We start from the raw sequence: 10,568 nt of genomic DNA, 5'->3' as shown, positions 1-10,568 counted from the left end.
ATTCAGTGTCTGCTCTGGGTGGGAGGAGATGGCCATGCCAATTAAAAAGTTTAATTAAAGCTGCAACCTTTCTGTTCCAGAGATGGCGGCCTGTCATCTGCCAATTTATTTTCATGAATAAGTCATTAAAGCTGGAGCTGCTGAGGACTTATTCAAACAGCTTATGTTTGCAGTGCATCTCCCCTGCTTGCTGGAAATCATTGCAGGTGCAATATCAAGGCCTTGAGGTGAAACTCAGGAATACAAGCCTAAACAGATCAGAATTACTTCTGTGATGTTTTACGGCAGTTCTGGAATCTGCCCAGAGCAGGGATGTGCTGTTATAGTCCATAGCAAGATTAATATAACTGCGTTTCATGGACATGCCACACCCAATAAATCTTCAGGAGCACCCAATCCCATTTTCTGCCCTGTTGCCCACTGTGGCTCTTACCTCTGTGCTGGATCACGTTGCTGTATCAGAGTGAAGGGTGCCGATCACCTCTGAGCCATGGCTGCCTGCCTGCCCAGCTGCCTGGGGTGCACCAGGCTCCTCAGTGACCAGACTCAGATGGTCCTGGGAGAGGGGAAGTAGAAACGACAGCTTATGACCTCGTTTTTACTACCTCATAAATCACTTTGTGTTCAGATGAGTAAGTTCAACTCTGAGTTCAGGCTGCTTTGAACGACCTCTGGAGATTGATCCACATGACTCCTCTCACAGCTGGTAGGGGAACACTAATCTGCAACTTAAAGCATTACTGTTTAGATGTGGGGAGGTGAACCCACAAGCCATTAAAAAAATCCTCATTTGTTAGAGATTTGATAGCTCTTGATGGCTATTCTGCTGCTTTCCAAAGTAGTTGAGTCATCTGTGCTGAAAGACAAAGCTCTTTCATCTGGACCAGGTGAGACCTGAGTCAGCATGTGGGTGTTGCTCATCCTCTCTGTGGGTTTCTCCAAGCAATCTGTTCCTTTCACTAACAAGAAGGAAGATCCATGGATCTTCCAAACCAGCCCACAGATGAGGAGAGACTGGCATTAAATGAAGAGTAATGGCACAAGAAGTAAAGATGATCTGCTTCCAGACCAGTCTGGCTTCGTGGGGATTTGCCATAAGCAAATGAGACAGACACATCACCACTCCAGTGCTGCTGGCTTTTCAGCCTGCTGAATGTCTGCTACACTCTGCAGATGAAAAAAACCCCAGTCATTTTGTGGAATTGAACAGACCCCAGCCCCCTAAAATGTTAGTCCAAAGAAATTTAACATGCTTACAGATGGAGATAAGACCAACCCCATGGGTTTGTGCCAGTATGGATTTGGGCACATATATGTCTGTGCATACAAGTACTGATGCACACTGCATGTCACATTAGGAGCCAAAATTCAGTAATGTGGAAGTTGGCTTAGTCATTTCATTGATAGAGATGTTAAAGAAATATTTAAACATTAGAATTATTAAAACTTAAAAACCTTAGGAAAACCAAGTTGGAGGCTGGGAGGGATGTCGACTTTGGCATGACAGAAAGAACCAGACAGGTGAGGTTTTCAATGCTAATTTTGGGCAGCAATTACATGACTCCCACAAAAAAATAACTGGAAAGTTATATGGCTGAATCTTCTGGTCTGTTCCTGTTTTTCTCCCTTACAGCTGTATCTGGATCCTTGAGCCTGCTTTGAAAAATTGATCCAAGCACCCAATTTCCATTCAGAGAACATAGCTGTATCTGGATCCTTGAGCCTGCTTTGAAAAATTGATCTGAGCACCCAGGCTCTTCAGAGAACAGCAGAAAGGCTCTGTGTTAGAGGTTGTGTAACACCAGGGCTGGAGAGCCAAAATTCAAGCTGATTCAAGCAAGTACAACTGGAAGCAGTGAGGTGAATCTGAAAAAGAGAAGCTGCAGATTAAATGTCAGAGCTGCTTTTTCTAAAGCCAAGGTCTATTAGCCTGGGGGACAACATCCAAAGAGAGTTACGGAATTCCCATTAGTTGAACCTTTTGAAGGCTTTGCTATACCAATAACACTCAATAATACATTTTTTTGGAACAAACTTTTACTGGCAGAGAATCAGGAGGTGAATTAATAGATCCTTTTTGGCTCTGATTTTTATAACTGCTCACAGTAAACCCTAATACAAGAGGTTATCTTTATAGCAGGCAATGAAAGGTTTTTCCTGTAGATCACTACCTGAAAACTATATGCTGCACATCTTTAAAGTACAGGAAATTTTATAATTTCATTTGATTTCAAGTGGCTGGAGTACTCTATAGCCAGATTCAAGTTAATATTTTAGCAAGAATCAATGGTATAATTAAAATTTATGGATGTCCCTCATCTACAGTTCCATGTGACGAAGTTTACAACATGGTCATACTTGGATAAATCATTTAGTATTTATGGATGGCTCATAAAAAGTCGTGAGGAGGACTTATCCACAAGGGATAATGGAGAAATTACATACTGGTATGGTTTTAAACATAAACGTAATTTGTTATTAGCGCTGTGAACTGAATCATGCTTGACTTAAAGGGACAGTGCTATGTCAATAAAAACCTCATGACAGGGCCTAGTGTGTCCCCAGAAGGACATTCCCTCTCAGCTTTCTGACTCTACTGGTACGAAATGTCAATGCATGTAGAGAGCCCTAATTATTAGAACTGCTCTGGAATGGTTTCTTTGTCCCAGTGGAAAATGCCAGTGGACATGGATCTCAGATTTAAGTGCCAACAAATGGCAACAGCCAACAGATGGCTGTTTTCCCCTCAGGAAAGCTGGTTGCCTCTGGGCAAACCTGACTGCTCATGGGTTATACCATGACAGTCTGGTCAACCTTCTTCAATCCCACAGCTAACTTTGGGACCTTTTTCTGAGTCAGTCAGAGGAGAAGGATGTGTTTTGTCACACCTTTCCCAGGAGGCTGGGCCCTTTTTCCCCAGCTCATTTCCTGGTGTTGAGCAGCACACGCCTTAACCTGGATTAACCAGGTGAGAACTACATGGGATGGAGAAAATCCACACTACACCCACCCACACCAACGTATGTCCTCCAAAGAGAGACAGCTTGCATTGCAACGACCCCTGCCAGTGCCTGGAGAAGCAGGTGGGTTTGAGGAATGCAGTTGCCTTCCAATGTTGGCATTTCTAGAAGAGAGGGACATACTCCCCAGGGGGGCACCAATGCCCAAGGAGGTGTGTGGGCTGATTTCCACCTCAGCTACCCTCTCTGCATGGGAAAACTTGTGTCCCAACCAAAGGCATAAGTTTGGTAGAATGGGGGGAAACAGACTCAAGTTCCACCAGAAGGAGTTTAAATATTAGGACAAATTTCATCACTGAAGGAATGCTTGAGTCTTGGAACAAGCTGTCCAGGACAGTGGTGAAATCATCCCTGAAATTGTTCAAAAGGGGTGGGTGGGTGTGTGTGGGTGGGTGTGTGGGTGGGTGTGCGTGGATGTGGCATTTGGGGATATGGTTTGGTGAACATGGTGATGCTGAGCAAATGGTCAGACTTGATGATCTTAGAGACCTTTTCCAAACTCAGCAATTCTGTGATTCTATTACTCAAACTGCAGACTATTACTCAAAAGTGCAGCTGGACATTGCACCTCATCTTCCAGCCCAGCTTACCAAGTATTTTGCCAAGAACTATCCTGCAGCACAGGCAGATGCAGTCTTTGATTCCCAGGAGAAATAATCATCCTGCCATGTAATTGTAGAGCAGCAGCTTATTCCTGATTAATGGCAGTATAAATGAATTCTGATAAATCAATGAGGAGAAATTAAAGATGAGCAAGCTGAATATCACTGACACAACTCATTGTCTTCTACTGAGACAAATGCTGTGTGAATCCTGCAAGGCTTTTCTCCATTTTACTCCTACTTTATCATTGCTTTATCATTGCTTCCTTTAAATAGAAATTCAGGTCTGATAAATAACAGTTTTGATATCTGCCTATATTCTGATGAGTGTCTTTCTTAAGACACAAGTAAATGAAGATTTTCTCTCTGCTTAATACGCAACCCTGACTCCTTTTGCTCACAATGCAAGGATTTTCATGGGGTCATGCTGGCCAAACTGTAATTACAAAGGATTGCAAAACAGGGAGAAGATTATGTTGCTGGTCTTAAAGCAATTGAGGAGACAAAGAAAGAAACAGGTCGAAATGGAAAAAAGCAGGGAGGAGAGAATTAAAGAATGAATAATTAATGTTATAATTTGCTACACTGGAGTACTCATCTCAATTAATAAAACAGACAGTGCAGAACCATCATTTAACAAATTCCTTGTAAACCTGCTGTGCTCCTTGCCTGTCTGTTTTTGGGGGAGAGGGGCTCTCTGGTTGTTAGCCAAAGCAGGAACAGCTCTAAACTGAACACTTGCCAATTTAGTGCTACTGAAAGTGGACAACACTACCTGGGAGCAGACACATCAAATCCTTCTGTTTTTGAACAAAAAGCATGAAAATGACTGAGCTGTGCAGCCAAGACCTGTGCATGGGTTTTGAAAAGAAAGAGTGCCTTGGAGGTCAGAAGGGGCAGACACAGCTCTGCAGGCTCCACCAGCCACTGACAGAAACAATCTGAGAAAATATGGTCATATTTGGGCTACTTGGGACATAACTTGGAAGTGTGAATAATACCATCAATATTCCAGCATTTTTCATTACTGTGAGGCTCCCTCTCTTTGGGAAAGATACTCATTCCAGGTACTTGTACTCCAGTAAGACAGCTGAGTCCAGGGCCACGCTGGCCACTGCCTACACCAGCTGGCCAACAGCCTGCAGCCTTGCTAGGGTGCACGTCAGTCTTTTGAAAGCTACAGATAAACTTATTGTATGATTTATCTGAATTTATTTAAGCACAAAATAACCTGTCACAAGGAGTTTGAGTTTTCACTGACCTTTGCCTGATACACAGCTCCAAACCTGGCAGTATGTCAGGATATTTAAATCTGGAGTGTAAACACAACCAGCCTTGCTGTGCTTCCCTTCCAAAAGACTGTTTAGGTTTCAGAAACCAGCCATGAGCTGCAAGAATTTGTTCAACCAACTCATTGTGTTCCCTTCCTAACTGCTGCTAATCTGCTCAGAGGAAAGGTGCTTTTTTCCCCTGTGTGCTGGAGGTTGCTATATCAAGGCTCAAAGCTGCCTGCAGGGAAAACAATCACTTATGAGCTGAAATACACTGAAAGTGGCATTTTGCCAAACAAAATGCATTGCTACTGTCATGCCAGGGACCCTCTCACTTTGCACATATATAAGCATCCAGGAAGGACTTAATTACAAAGAAGCTCATATTCTTTTGGGGATATTGAGAGTGTTCTTGGTTGGGTTTTTTTTTTTTTTTTGTTAACGTCCTCATGAAACTGAATCTTTCCTGGCAGCTTTAAAGCACAGGGCTAGTGCCTTTTCTTTCTGTACCACAAATTCAGTTCAATCTCCAGATATTTCTTGTTCATTTGGAAGCATGTTGAGATTGCAATCGGTTTCCAAGGACAACCAGCTCCCCAGTGGCAGATTTAGAGGCTCCTCAAAACAACAATACTCGGTTTCACAAAACACTGAGTATGAGAGGGGAAAATGGAAGCCCATAAGGAACCTAAAATCCCCAAATTTTAATTTCTCTGTCTTTTTTTAGCAAAGGCAGGGACAGAGTAGTCATGGATCTGGGTCTTCCCTCCTATCACTGAGTTTGGGCTCTCAGCCAGGTGCCTGAGTCTTTCTTAAAGATGGCACAGCAAGATTTGTCCCAGCACTGCTCCCTCTTGACACCTCAACCCTTGACCAGCATCCCCCAAAACACCGTTTTTGCCACAGTATTATCAGGACAGTGTATCCCATCAGTAGTTTGTTGCTGATGAAGCTGGAAAATATGGTGGTGGCTCAACCTCTTCCATGCAGTGGCACCTCACCCAAGTTCTGACAGCAAGGATATGGTAACTCTCACTTGACTGATTCCTTGGTGGCTCACAGTGGGGGTGATGTTGGTAGCCACTGAAGAACCAAGCACATCATTTCCCTGCTGACAGGATGGACTCACTCCAGACTGCTTCTCTGCTGATTCAGTATTTAGGCCTTCCTCTTCAGCCATCTTCTTCAGCTCTCCAGGCAGGAGAGAGCCCTGTGAGAGGAGCCATACCATGGCATTTCCAGAGTAATCTTTGCTCTGAATAGCAGAACCAGGGACCTGAAGCTGATCTCTAATTTTCTGAGTGAAGTATATTCATTGAGGAGTGACAGACACAAAGGCGACTGTGAGGCTACAACTCTGTATTTTACCAGAACTAATATCCTTCCACTAAAAACTTCAATTTCAAAAAGCTGATGTGCAATGGTTGAAAAATGGGAGTTGAAAAATTCTCAAGCAGTTCCATTTTGGATCTTCTCTCTTCCAAACATTGGGATACTATGATAAACTTGAGACCTCTTGCTATCATTTGTAATGTCCTAGATGCCTCTGGTTTAGAACAAAAAGCATTCCTGGAGATTAAATAGCAGCACTTTGTCAATATTTTGGAGTTTCCACTCAGTGAATACAAGGATTAGTACAATGATCCAGCCAGCTCAGTTCATTGCCAATAAGAACATTATAAATACAATACTAACAAGACTTTTTTTTTTCAACTTTTGACCTCAAGGTAGCAACTGCAATAAAGCATGAATACAACTGGACACGGCTTGTAATGCAGGCCTGAGTTATTTTGCAGCTTAATGGCAGCTGATATATGTGTGTTTGCAATATCTCTGTGGGAATGCACTAAGCAGAAGAGTTAACTAGTGTCAACTGATGATAATGCCTGGAGCTTCCTCTGGGGAGAGCCCTAGAAATGGGCTGGGTAAACAGCACACAGACTGCAGACACTGTGGCATGTTTGCTGAGGGGACCTTCAGCCAGCAGTGCACAAACAGCCTGTGGAGACTGAGCTCTCCTGAATCAACAGGCCCTTACTCCAGCCAAATGTGAAATGGCTTCTCCTGGATGAGATAAAGGCACTGGCAGAAATGATGAGTTATTAGGTTGGTCGTCAGCACCAGCTTTGCAAATGCAGCTGAATTCCAGCTGACTCCAGTTAGCCTGGGAAGGCTGCACACAGCAGGTAAATGAGGAAAAGAGTTGATGAGTCAGGGAAGTATTGTTCATACCTTTTTGAAGAGGTCAAATATGCAGTTTTCACAAGGGGGTCATTCCATTGTACTTTGCCATGTAGCAGGCATGTTCATCAGTTTATTTTTACCTGACCTTTGTTTTCTTTTATATATTGAAAAGTCTTAAATCTTGGTCTCATTGTGTCTGGAACATAAAGGTCATGTTAACCATTTTCTACCAGGAGAACCTGGGAATAAGCCAGAGAAGCTCCTTGTGGGTGGGCAGGAAGGATGTTTGACATCCTTATGGGATTCCTGGTTTGCACAAACATTATCAGTGCTTAGCATAGGTCTCAGCTAAGACCAGGGCTCACAAAGCTTTATATATAACTCAAAGCTTTGTACACCTGTATGTAGCAAGAAATCACATGGTCTCAAAAGAGCTTTGGTCCAAGTCTCCCACTTTATTTGGATACTCGGTTCTTGAGTCACATACCAGGGAGATTTAAGGATCTCCCCTGAAGCCTTAGTAGATGATGCACAGTTTGACATGGGAATTATGGCTCCGTTTTGCAGCTTACAAGCTGATACAAAGAAATTCAATGGCTCAGGCAAGGTCAAGCAAGAAGTCTCCCCAGCTCTGACCCACAAATCCTAAATATCAGTTGCTGAGTGTGAGTAATGGCTAGGGAAGGGAGATGTCAGAGGCCAGTGTAGGAAAACAGAACAAATGAGGATCAGAGCTGTTGAGACAGAGGGGAAAGGAGGAAAAATGGGCTGGGATGAGGGAGATACAGGGAGTAGCTTGGATAGGATGGGAGCTCCTCAGAAGTGACAGAAGGGGTTTGTCTCCACTCCTGAGCCTGCATCCATCAGAGTGCCTTGCACATACTCCAGAGAAGTGCAGACTTTGACTAAAGCCAGGCACATCTCAGTGGAGGGAGCCCTAGCTAATATAAACCCACACCTTTGTGGTTGTTTCTTTAAACTTTATTTATGTATATAAGTGGTTTTATTTTAAAGTTACATATTACTAATTTTATATTTCATTATTTGGTTAATAGATTATATGTAAGTTTATGAATTTATTTACATAAACGTTCCTAAGGCAGAAGCAATTTTTTTAATAGAGGCAATTTGCTGCTCTGTCCTTTCACACTGGGTACCAACTGAGCCATAGAACAGGTGGGGTAAATCCACCCCAAAGGGCAGGTGGATGGAGCTGAGCTTTTCCTGCACAAACCTGTAATAAGTGTAATCATCTGGAGCTGACACTGCTTAATCTGGGCTGGCAGGAAGGCCATTTAGCAGCGTGTCCTTGACATGAGTATCTCTCCTCTACAGTTATCACGGAGCCCAGACTCACTGAGTTTCAGGGTGTGCAATGTAGTTCAGAGGAGGAATCTGAGTTTCTTGGCCTTTCCCTGTGGGAATACACATGTGCAGAAGGGGGAAATGGATCTCACCCTGCTCAAACCATGCATTATTGATCTTGAGCAGGCAGCTTTTCTGTGCTAGGTGGGGGCATGCAAAGCTAAGTAAAGAGGATTTCTTTTATTGTGGTTGTTGCTTTTGCATGGATGTTGTTCTGGCAAAAATATTGCTGTGGGTTTATAAATTATGTGTATCCAAAAGGAAGGACTGGTAAAACCTCCCTTTGTTCTCGCAGCAGTGTTTGCTGCAGGAAGATGGATTGGCTGCTCTTTTTGACATGAGCGATGAGGGCAGGATTTTCTCTGGTTATAATTGATCATGTAAGCAGACAATAGGAGAAGACACTTCTCCAGCAGATCTGTATTCATCCTCTGCAGCCCTGCATTTGTTACTACCTGTAATAGAAGCTCTGAGCTGTGCCTGAAGCCATCCCCACAGCCTGTGCAGCCCTGTCTGCCCCCTCCCCGGGCTACCCAGGCCTCTGGCATGCAGAGGTTAAGTCCACCATTGTATCTCAGGGGTTATTTTTGTGCAGCCTGTTTATCTTCAGTCCCCAGGTCATTCATAAACATCCTTTTTCAAATACTCTGGACATCTGGAATATGGTTTGCTTGTCTTCTGAGACAAAGATATCCTTTTAGGCTGGTAAGGGAAGGATGAAGACTAAAGCTCCCCTTCTTTGGAAAAACACAATCTACATTTTCTCCTCTTCTACTCCAATTCATTCACCTGTCAGCTGGGATTGCAGGCTGCTGGAGCATTTAAGCAGGTATTTAACTGCCATGCACATGTACAGACCCATTGGTATCACCTCCCTGTCACTATCACTGCACAATGTTATATTTGTACCCTGAGCACAGGCAGAGCCATTTGGAAAAAAACAACATCTGCTCCTTTTATACAAGACTAACTACTCACATACCTGCAGCAGGGCAGCAAGCCTGGTAGTTTTTAGCTCCTTTTACTTCATTTAATATTTATTTAAAGAAGAATCCAGATTTTTTTTTCTATTATGGTTTTAAAGAAAAATAGCCAACACAAGTTCTTCAGATGAGAGCTAGGAAAATGCAGGAAGGTTTCATGGGTCTGTTCTGCTCATGGGGGTCAGGTGCAGGGATATGGGAGAGCAATTTTTTTCTCTCATTTTTTACTACTTTTTGAAAATGAACCAAATTCTAGAAGTGTCTTTTTCTATGTAATAACCAGAGAGGGATTTTACAGTTCCCAATCCAGATGGAGCAGGCATCAAGATTTAGATTGAATGCACCCCTCCCCTCCTAGCCTTAAGTGTTGCTGTGCTGTTGTATCTACAGTGATTAGTGGGGCGGTGGGACGAGGCTCCAAGTGCTCCAAACCCTCCATCATCCCTGGGGAATACAGCTCTGTCTGCTGACTGTCAGGCTGATCCCACACAGCCCAATGTACACAACTGTTTAAACAGCCCCTCCTGATGGGTTCTGCTTTGCAGGGAGGTCACAACACTGAACTTAGGTGGAAGATAGAAAAATACTAGCCCCAGGATTTGCAGCCAGAACTTGGGCCTTGGCCATTCCTCTGTGACCTTGTTGACACTGGAAACTCCTGTAATGGGAGCTCTTGTGTCTGCAACCAGCAAGTCATGATCACATCAGACATGGATTGAGCTGGTGTGGAGCTTCTGTCAACATTGTACCTCAGTTTCTACCTAGAGAAGCTTTTGCTTGAAGCATGTTAATTAGGCCTTTTTGGGCTTGTAGCAACCTCCAAATCTACCTGTTTATGACCAGCAGCTAACAGAGCATCTGGCTAATGATCATCTATTGATCATTCATTAACCTCTCTCAAATACAAAGACTGAAACCTCTCATTTGCATGCTCTGCAGATGTCTGCCATTGTTGCATAATGCCATTCACATTAATTTTTGCAAAATTAACAAGCTTTTTGGGCTCCCCTCCACCCCCTTAGGCCAGGAGAAAAAGGAGAAAAGCCCTTTGTGAGCCATCTCCATCCTGGCACAGTGTGGCCTCAGAGGAGCAGTGTTTTCTTCAGTGGTTGCATTTCATCACTCCTCTTTCAGAAGACACTC

Source organism: Passer montanus, unplaced genomic scaffold, assembly GCF_014805655.1.
Source record: "Passer montanus isolate IOZ18808 unplaced genomic scaffold, ASM1480565v1 scaffold46, whole genome shotgun sequence".
NCBI lineage: Eukaryota > Metazoa > Chordata > Aves > Passeriformes > Passeridae > Passer > Passer montanus.
This window is presented reverse-complemented; position numbering follows the sequence as displayed.